The following is a 10225-nucleotide window of genomic DNA, read 5'->3' as shown; positions in this document are numbered from 1 at the left end:
GCCTTTCTCCTTAGACTTCATTAAAATTTTCTTAAATCAGATCAAAGGGAAAAATAAACCTATGCATTAAGCTATACAATTGCAATAGCTTTCCACGTGGTTTCCTTACTGCCTGCATTTTCCTCCTCTTACTCATACCACATTTTGTTGCTAGAATCATCTTCTTTAAGTGAATGTCACAGACATGGATGGCTCCCCATTGACCCCTGAATTGAGCACAAAAGTCTCAACTGTCTTTCAAGATTATCCAAGTGTGATCTATAATTCGTCTTTCCATATTTATGTTCTAGTACTATCTTTTCTATACCCTGCATTTCAACTAAATGGGACTGTTCCCCTATAGCTGTTGGAAATGGTTGCACAGTCTATGTACTGCACAAAAGCACAGGGATAAGTCTGCACTCTTGCCTAGCTGAGCACTTTTGGAGTAATGTCTGCCCAAATGGGTGCTTTTTTCTAATCTGCACAAAAATGAGATACACCAGGCACACTTTACTATTTCCTGTTTCTGTGTCTTTGCTTATGCTTATTATCTTCTGTAGATCCCTTACCTCTTTTTTGCCCCGTGAATTCCTTTTTATATAATCCACTGAAGCTTTCAAAGCATTACTAGTGAACACCTGCTAGTCCTCATGTTTTTAATCTTTTCTGTGATAATTTGTTGACCTTCCCTCTTCTTTTGGTTTTATATGTCATGTCACTTTCTTTATTTTTCTTCCCAATACCTAATTTATATCTAGTTTATCTAGACTAGTCATTTTGGGGCTTTTCCTGGGTTACTTCCACCCCACCTTATAGCCTGACCCTTAAATATTATTATATCTCTGATGTTTAGTCTTTGTCTTTTTCTGTACTGGTGTAATAGGTTCTGCCTGGTTGATCTCACTTTTTGCATGCCTTCAATTCACAAGTATTCCTTGACTCTAAAATCTAAATTAACAATTCTGACATGTCTCCGTCTGCTTACTTAGACATCTCTTCTCAACAAGCATTTCCTGAATCAATATACCTAAAATAGTAGAATATCTACCTTCAGACCATTTTTCCATCTATATTCCCTATCTTAGGCCCTGGTAGTATGATATACAAGATTCCCCAATTATTAATTGTCAGGCTATCTTGTCCCTCCTCTCTACTCCTGACAGTCAGCCAAGCAACAAGGCAATTCTACTTCTGAGTGTTTCTCTTAATTCTTCCTTCTTTTCTATCCCAATGGTTATTTCCTTAGTTCTAACATTCATCATCTTTTGGTTAGACCATTGCAAAACACTCTTAACTATCATACATTTCTTGTGCTTCTTGATATATCAATCCATCCTCCACATTGCCACCCTAGTTGTCTTTCTAGAACATTAATTTATCACGTCATCATCCTATCTCTCAGCATCTGATCAAGAACACAAAACACTGCTTAGTTGAGTTCCCATTCTCCTAAACACAGTGCTAGACACTTCACACATATTTGTTATATCATATAAAATGCACAGTAATCCTGATGTGAAGATAGTATTATGTTATAGATCAAGAAACCAAGGCTCAGAAAGGTTAAATAATTTTCTCACACAGCAGTGGCAAAGCAGTGTTTCAAAGACAGGTTACTCCGATTACGAAGTCCTCTACTTCTAAACCTTACTGTCCCTTCAGGGATCTGAACTTTAATCTTAATATCTCATGTTCTGAATGGCCTTGGCAAATCACTTAAATTATGACAATATAAAACTCAGAGGGACTTTTTCCTTAAGGAAAAATGAAATATGCTTGCAAATAAGTGCCTCACAGGTGTAAGTTATTTTTACAGATCCTTCAAGGCCCTGATGATATCTATTTTCTAAAGGTTTCTTAATTTACCAAGTTGAATTGATTCTTATTTCCTCAAGTGTATTCATTTCACTTGATGACTATCTCAGAGTTTATTGTATTTACTTTTAAATTTTTTCCCCATACACTGAGTTTTTTGAAGTCTTTGCTATATACCCAGCACTTAGCAAAGTGCCTGACAGAGTAAAATCAACTCCATCTGCCCCCCAAAAGAAAAATATTAACCTTGTGTTAAAACTAATGCATTGACATGAAATATATCTAAACCCAGAAAGATATCTCAATCACCTGAAAAACTAGTAAAGGTTTATAGTTAGCAGAGGCTAGCTCCAAGGAGATTTGAGAAAAAAAGTCAATAAGCAGGCAGAATATCATATTTTCAATTCAAATATAAAACATTTAAAATGTTGCTGTTGCAGACCTCTTAGGTAGCCTTTTCAAGTTGTTCAACAGAAAACCATTTACTGAGGGCAAGTAAGGAAAGGCTCTTCCCATCTTAATCTAAGCCTATAATAGAAATAATGTGCTATTTGTTCTCAGATCTCTAAAGGTCCATGACTATGGGTATGCTATGGGTATGGGAATATAAGGTGTTTTCAATGTTTCAGTAACTTTTTGAATTCCCTGAATTAGACTGCCTGGCTAACAATTTCTTTTTTGTTGTTCTGGGCCAAAAATAGGGAAGCACATTTTGAAGTTAAGAAGTAATGATTGGCTGCTGGTGACATCATGGAAATTATTGGAACAAGTTAGTGGTGCTCAAACACTGTGACTAGACCTACCAGTCAGATGGTCACTATAATGAAATGAACATGTCCTTTGGATCATCAACCTTGCATACAAATGCTGGGTGATGGTCAAAATGAGTAACTAGCACTGAAAAATGCTAAGTGTCTGTGGACTTAATTTTGTTATTATTAGTATGACATGTAGTATTGTAAATAATATTATGACTCAGAAATATAGACCACTGGCTAAAATTTGAAAGAGTGTAAGAAAAACAGTGCTAAATGTCAGTAAGTGTAGTTTTGTTGTTAGACTAATACTTTCAGATTATGGTGTCCATAGTTAAAAAGAAATAATAAAAGGGAAATTTAGTGATGAAAATATTAATAACTTTTCTTGAAAGTATATAAATCTTAAGGGCATGAAAATTCATTTTGACCAAGTGAATACACCCAAGTGTAAGTACCCAAATGAAGACATTTAACATTACCAGCATCTCAGAAACCTCCCTTATGCACCCACCTACTACTTACCTGCTGACTCCACCCCCACCCCAGAAAAAAGGTAACAATTATTCTAATTTTAATAACACAGATTAGATTTTCCTTTGTGTGTTTTATTAAAGCAAACAGTACAGTATGTATTTTTGCGTCCGGTTTTTTACACTCCATTTTATGCTTGTGGCATTCATCCACTTGATGACATATAGTAATGGTATGTCCTTAATCATTATTTTATAGTACTCCATTGTTTAAAAATACACTTTAAAAATTTTGTTTTCTTGGGCTTCCCTGGTGGTACAGTAGTTGAGGGTCTGCCTGCCAATGCAGGGGACACGGGTTCGTGCCCTGGTCCGGGAAGATCCCACATGCCGCCGAGCGGCTGGGCCCGTGAGCCATAGCCACTGAGCCTGCACGTCCGGAGCCTGTGCTCCACAACAGGAGAGGCCACAACAGTGAGAGGCCTGCGTACCGCAAAAAAAAAAAAAAAAAAAAAAAAATTGTTTTCTTGTTGATGGATATTTGGGCTATTTCCAAGTTTGGACTATTACTGGCAATGTTACTAGGAGCATTCTCATATATGTCTGTTGTTGCATATCTATATACATTTTGATGGAATATAAAATTAGGAGTGGACTTGTTAGGCAATCAGAAGGCATGTGGTCAGACTTGGTAGATTCTGCCAGTTTTTTAAAGTGGTTTTACCAATTTTCACTTCAATTAGCAGAGTATGAGAGTTTAAGTTGTTCTACATCCTAACAGTTGGTATTGTCAGATTGACTGATTAATAAAATTTCAGCCATTCTGGTGAGTCTGTGGTAGAATCTCACTGCTAACTCAGCCACCATTCTGTCACTCACGTCCTTTCTTAATTCATTGTGGTTTAGTATTTATAAATGATACCTCATGATTCTAACAGTGTGAGTGTTTGCTTTCCTGTTTTCACATTTCTACTTTTTTTAGCCTAATTTCTGTAACCAAGTATCACGGGTTATTGTTATTTTTCCTTAATTGTGTTTTTATAATAATTTAGATATCAATTTAGATATCAATGAATTACTGTGCAACAATTTGTCCTGATTTATTTTGTGATATTGATTTGCTAAAAATTTCATAGTCAAGTTTTGGGTTTGTGAAGTACATGCGAATTTTACATGAATGTTCTCCATGTATTTTCCCAGGTTAATTCAGGAATTGTCATTTATTTGCCTCTAACACTTCCTAATGATGAGTGAGGCACAAAAACCTAACCAAACACTTTATGGAAGAAGATGTCGTCATTTCTATGCTCCCCTTGAAATGTGAGTAGAAAGGATATGAGTTTTTAAGACGTGGTTTCTCCACTGGGTCTTTCCCTTCCACTAATATCAAAGATTAACATGATGACATCAGAAGATGGTGGTGCCATAGGTGGAAGTAGCCTAGTTCTCTGGAGAGGGAGAGCCCTCCACAGATTAGGAACATTCATTTTGGACCTTATAGAAGTGAGTAATAAACTTCTAATGTGTTTAGGCCATTTAAAATTTGTGAGTTCTTTATTACATCAGCTAGCTTGTCTTTAATTAATATGAAGATTGGAACATTTGAAAATTGCTTCTACAACAATAATTAAAATATGTGTCATTGGCTTAATAGTCATGAGATTGCAAGAAAATGCATGTTGGAGGCTGGAAAAATGGAGATCTATATTATATAGTGACAAAACATTTGGTAAAGTTGTAATCTCTTGGAAGCCAATCAACTACTTATAAAATCTGAAGCTCTAGAGGTATAGATATCTAATTGTGCATTAGTTGCGTCTTCCTGCATTTGGCAGGGTATTAAAAACAAAGTAAAAAAAGAAAGAACTGGCAGTTTGAAAGCAGAAATAAAAGGGGATAGAAAGATTCCAGAAATTTTGAGTCTTGCAGAGTTGGAAAAACCATCTACTCCCATACCCCCAAACAGCAAGAAATGAAACTAAAAAAAAGCTTAGAGCAGAGCAACAAAGATTTATTAAGATTTTTCATGTAAGCAACCCTGGGACAAAGATCAGACTATGGGAATTTCCTTCTCAATCAAGCATAATATATCAGATGGCTTCAAGGCAGATACTACTGAGTTGTGAGAGAATGGCATGGGAGTAAGGAAGTAAAGAAATCAGGTTTCAAAATTATACCCAAGAAAAAAATTTGGTCATGGTTACTATCACATGGAACTGTCTGGAAATAGAAAAATCAGAATCAACTGAGATTTTGAAGGATAGGGCAGGAACGAGTGGTGAGAGACAACAATGGGCAAGAAAGTTCCTACCAGAGATTTAGTCTAATCTAAGGGCATCCTCTGCTACCAGGAAAAGGTGTTAATAATGCCTACCCATTGGGAGTTAATTATTGTTGTGCTACATTGCTTTCCGTTCTTTCTTCCTATTGGGGGGTTTTTATTATAGTTTTTCTGTGCCTGCTCCTCTATTGAAAGAGGCGGCAGGGCAGAAGAGAAGAAAAAGAAGGAGAAGGAGAAGGAAGGAGGGGGGGGGGTGGGGAGAATACGTATGTGTGATGAATAGAAGCTGTTTTGTTAATTTATAGCACCACAAGGAGCCACGTTTTAGACTTGGTGAAGAATGTTGCATTTCGTCAGGATGTTCAGAACTTTGACCTGGATGGTTTCTGAGTAGACTTTAGATGGTCTCCCATGGGGAAAGCTTGACTTGAAGGAAAAGATGGCCAGAGGGGTGGACTATTTTAAAGAAAGGTAGTAGCCTCCCTCCAAAATTGTGTCCCTCTTTCCACAGTGTGGGGTTATTGCTGGAATGTGGTTTCCCTGCTAGCAAGTACTGCCACCAATTTTAAAAATTCACTTTTAAGTCAGGATTTTAAAAAAAATCCAGTGTGCTTTCTTCACTTGCTTTTTCATCTTCCACCAACTTGATACAGGGGAGCATGACAACCTTTGAAGTCACATATGGAAGATGGCAGGGCCATAAGATGGAAAGAATCTGTGTCCCTGAATTACTGCTTAAAGGAGAGTTTCTAGTCAATCAGGAATACCTTTTTCATCTTTACAGGAGAAAGAAACAAAATTTAATGTATTTGAGCTGTTTTTAGCTCAACTTTTTAGCTTAGTTATAGTAAACTAACATTACTTACCTAAGATACTGAGTATGCTTTTGTATGACTTTGTTTTATTTAAAAAAATGTTTTTTCTATGCAGCTGTGACAGATTTGGGTTTTATTTTTACCCTACAGTCCTTAAATTACAATACCTCTTTTGATGTGGCATATGCACATTGTGTATTCTTATTTTTTATTGAAGTACAGTAGATTTACAATGTTGTGTTAGTTTCTGGTGTACAGCAGAGTGATTCAGTTATATACACACACACATATATTCTTTTTCATATTCTCTTCCATTATGGTTTATTACTGGATATTGAATATAGTTCCCTGTGCTATACAATAGGACCTTGTTGTTTACCCATTCTATATTTAATAGTTTTCATCTGTTAGTACCAAACTCCCAGTCCAATCCTCCCCTGCACCTTCCCCCCTCTTGCCAACCACAAGTCTGCTCTCTATGTTGGTGGGTCTGGTTCTGTTTCATAGATAAATTCATTTGTGTCATATTTTAGATTCCACATATAAGTGATATCATATGGTATTTGTCTTTCTCTTTCTGACTTACTTTACTTAGTATGGTAATCACTAGGTCCATCCACAAAGCTGCAAATAGCATTATTTCATTCTTTTTTTTTTTTTTTTTTTTGTATCTTGCAACTTTACCAAATTCATTGATGAGCTCTAGCAGTATTCTGGTGGCATCTTTAGGATTTTCTTATTATTATGTCATCTGCAAACAGTGATAGCTTTACTTCTTCCTTTCCAATGTAGATTTATTTCTCTTGTCTGATTGCTATGGCTAGGTCCTCCAATATTGTTGAAAGGTGGCAAGGGTGGCCTCCCTATCTTGTTCCTGCTCTTAGAGAAAATGCTTTCAGCTTCTGTCCTTTAAGTATGATGTTAACTGTGGGCTTAACATATATGACCTTTATTATGCTGAGGTATGTTCCCTCTATACCCATTTTCTGAAGAGTTCTGATCAAAAATGGATGTTAGATTTTGTCAAAATCTTTTTCTGTATCTATTGAGATGATCATATGGCTTTTATACTTTTGTTTGTTAATGTGGTGTATCACATTGATTGATTTGAAGATATTGAAGCATGCTTGCATTCCCAGGATAAATCTCACTTGATCATGGTATATGATCCTATTAATGTATTGATGGATTCAGTTTGCTAGTATTATGTTGAGGATTTTTGCATCTATGTTCATCAATGATATTGGCCTGTAATTTTCTTTATCTGTGCTACATTTGTCTGGTTGTAGTATAAGGGTGATGGTGGCCTCATAGAATGAATTCCTCTGAAATTGTTTGGAATAGTTTGAGAAGGATAGGTGTTAACTCTTCTCTAAATGTTTGGTAGAATTCATGAGTGAAGTCATCTGGTCCAGAACTTTTATCTGTTAGGGTTTTTTTTTTTTTTAATTACTGATTCAATTTCATTACTGGTAATTGGTCTGTTCATATTTTTTATTTCTCCCTGGTTCAGTCTTGGGAGAGTGTACATTACTAAGAGTGTGTCCTTTTCTTCTAGGTTGTCCATTTTATTATTGACATATAGTTGCTTATAGTAGTCTCTTATGAGCCTTTCTATTTCTGTCTTGTCAGTTGTAACTTCTCCTTTTTCATTTCTAATTTTATTTATTTGGGTTCTCTCTTCTCTTGTTGAGTCTGGTTGAGGTTAAGCAATTTTATTTTTTCAGAGAACCAGCTCTTAGTTCATCTTTTCTTTTTTGTGGCCTCTATTTTATTTATTTCTGCCCTGACCTTTGATTTCTTTCCCTCTACTAACTTTCAGTTTTGTATGTTCTTTTATTGCAGTTCCTTTAGGTATAAAGTTAGGTTGTTTGAGGGTTTTTTGTTTTGTTTTGTTTCCTGAGGTAGGCTTTTATCACTACATAATTCCCTTTTAGAACTGCTTTTCCTGAGTTACATAGATTTTTGCATCATTGTGTTTTTGTTTTAATTTTTCTCCAATTATTTTTGGATTTCTTGATTTCAATAATCCATTGATTGTTCAGTAGCATATTGTTTAGCCTCCGTGTGTCTGTGTTTTTTTGCAGTTTTTTTCTTGTAGTTGATTTCTAGTCTTATAGCATTGTGGTTGGAAAGATGCTTGGTATGATTTCAGTTTTCTTAAATTTATCAAGGCTTTTTTTTATGGTCTAGCATGTGATCTATCCTGGAGGATGTTCCATCTGCACTTGTAAAGAATGTGTACTCTGCTGCCTTTGAATGGCACCCGATACATATATAAAATATAATATAATATATAAATATATATTAATATTTAATAATTTATTATTCAATATTAATTTTAATAATCAAATATTAATATATATTATACATTAACATTCAACAATATATTACATATTAATATAATGGATATATTAGTATTAATTATATATTAATATATGATAAATATATATAATTTATATGTGAATATATTATATATGTATTATATAATATGTAGCATAATCAATATTAATAATAACATTATTAATTAATATTATTAATTATAACATTATTAAAACATTAATATATTATAATATATAATACATTATATATCATATTATATATTTATATAATATAAAATATATATATATTTTCATATTATATATATTTATATATATAAAATACCATTCAAAAGCTGCAGAATACACATCCTTTATATATATAAAGTCCATCTGGTCTAATGTGTCATTTAAGCCTAGTATTTCCCTTTTGATTTTCTGTCTGGATGATCTGTCTATTGGTGAAAGTGGGGTGTTAAAGTTCCCTATTATTGTGTTAGTGTCAATTTCTCCCTTTACATCTGTCAGTATTTGCTTTATGAATATAGGTGCCCCATATTTGCTGCATATATATCAATATTTATAATTGTTACATCTTCTTGTTGGATTGATCCCTTGATTATTATGTAGTGTCTTTCTTTTTCTGTTATAGCAATCTTTGTTTTAAAGTCATTTTGTCTGATATAAGACATTGCTACCCCGGCTTTCTTTCAATTTCCAGTTGGATGCAATACCTTTTTGCATCCCCTCACTTTCAGTCTGAGTCTTTAGATCTGAAGTGAGTCTCCTTCTAGTCAACATACATAAAGGTCTCGTTTATATATCCATTCAGCCATTCTGTCTTTTGATTGGAGCCTCTAATCCATTTACATTTGAAGTAATTATTGATAGGTGTGTACTTACTGTCATTTTGTTAATTGTTTTGGGGGTGTTTTTGTAGTTCTTTTTTGTTCCTTTCTTTCTCTTCCCTTCATTCTTTTTTATGGCTGAGTAGTATTCCATTGTGTGTGTGTGTGTGTGTGTGTGTGTGTGTGTGTGTGTGTGTGTACTCATAGACATTTAGGTTGTTTCCATGTCTTGGCTATTGTATATACTATACTGCTGCTATGAACATAGGGGTGCATGTATTAATAACTTTTTGAATTATAGTTTTGTCTGGATATATGCCCAGGAGTGGGACTGCAGGATCAAATGTCAACTCTATTTTTAGTTTTTCGAAGAACCTCCATACTGTTCTCCATAGTGGCTGCACCAATTTACATTCCACCAACAGTGTAGGAGGGTTCATTTTTCTCCACACCCTCTCCAGTATTTGTTATTTGTAGAGTTTTTAGTGATGGCCATTCTGACTGGTGTGAGGTGGTACCTCATTGTAGTTTTGATTTGCATTTCTCTAATAATTAGTGATGTTGAGCATCTTTACATGTGCCTATTGCCCTTCTGTATGTCTTCTTTGAGAAATGTGTATGACGTTGTTTTAGATTAAAGCACAATAAAGAAAGATACAAAGAAAAATATAGCAGATAAGAAATACTTTGGTGATATTTAGGTGGTTAGATGTCAAGGTGGAGGGAAGTTTCTAGTGGTGTGACATGGAATCCTGTTGTATCTGGCTTACATTACAGCTTTGCAATTACTTTGCAATTTAATTACCTGACTGAAGACGTATGAAAAGGTCATGTGCAAAAGAAGTATCAACAATTAAAACTAACTGATTACAAGGCAGGAACAAAAATTTTGTTTTCAGGTGAGAAGTAAGTTTAGTTAAGTTTAACATAGGAAAAAA

The sequence above is a fragment of the Globicephala melas genome, chromosome 1 (genome assembly GCF_963455315.2).
Source record: "Globicephala melas chromosome 1, mGloMel1.2, whole genome shotgun sequence".
Classification (NCBI taxonomy): domain Eukaryota; kingdom Metazoa; phylum Chordata; class Mammalia; order Artiodactyla; family Delphinidae; genus Globicephala; species Globicephala melas.
The sequence above is the reverse complement of the archived record's forward strand: the minus strand, read 5'-3'. Positions refer to the sequence as shown.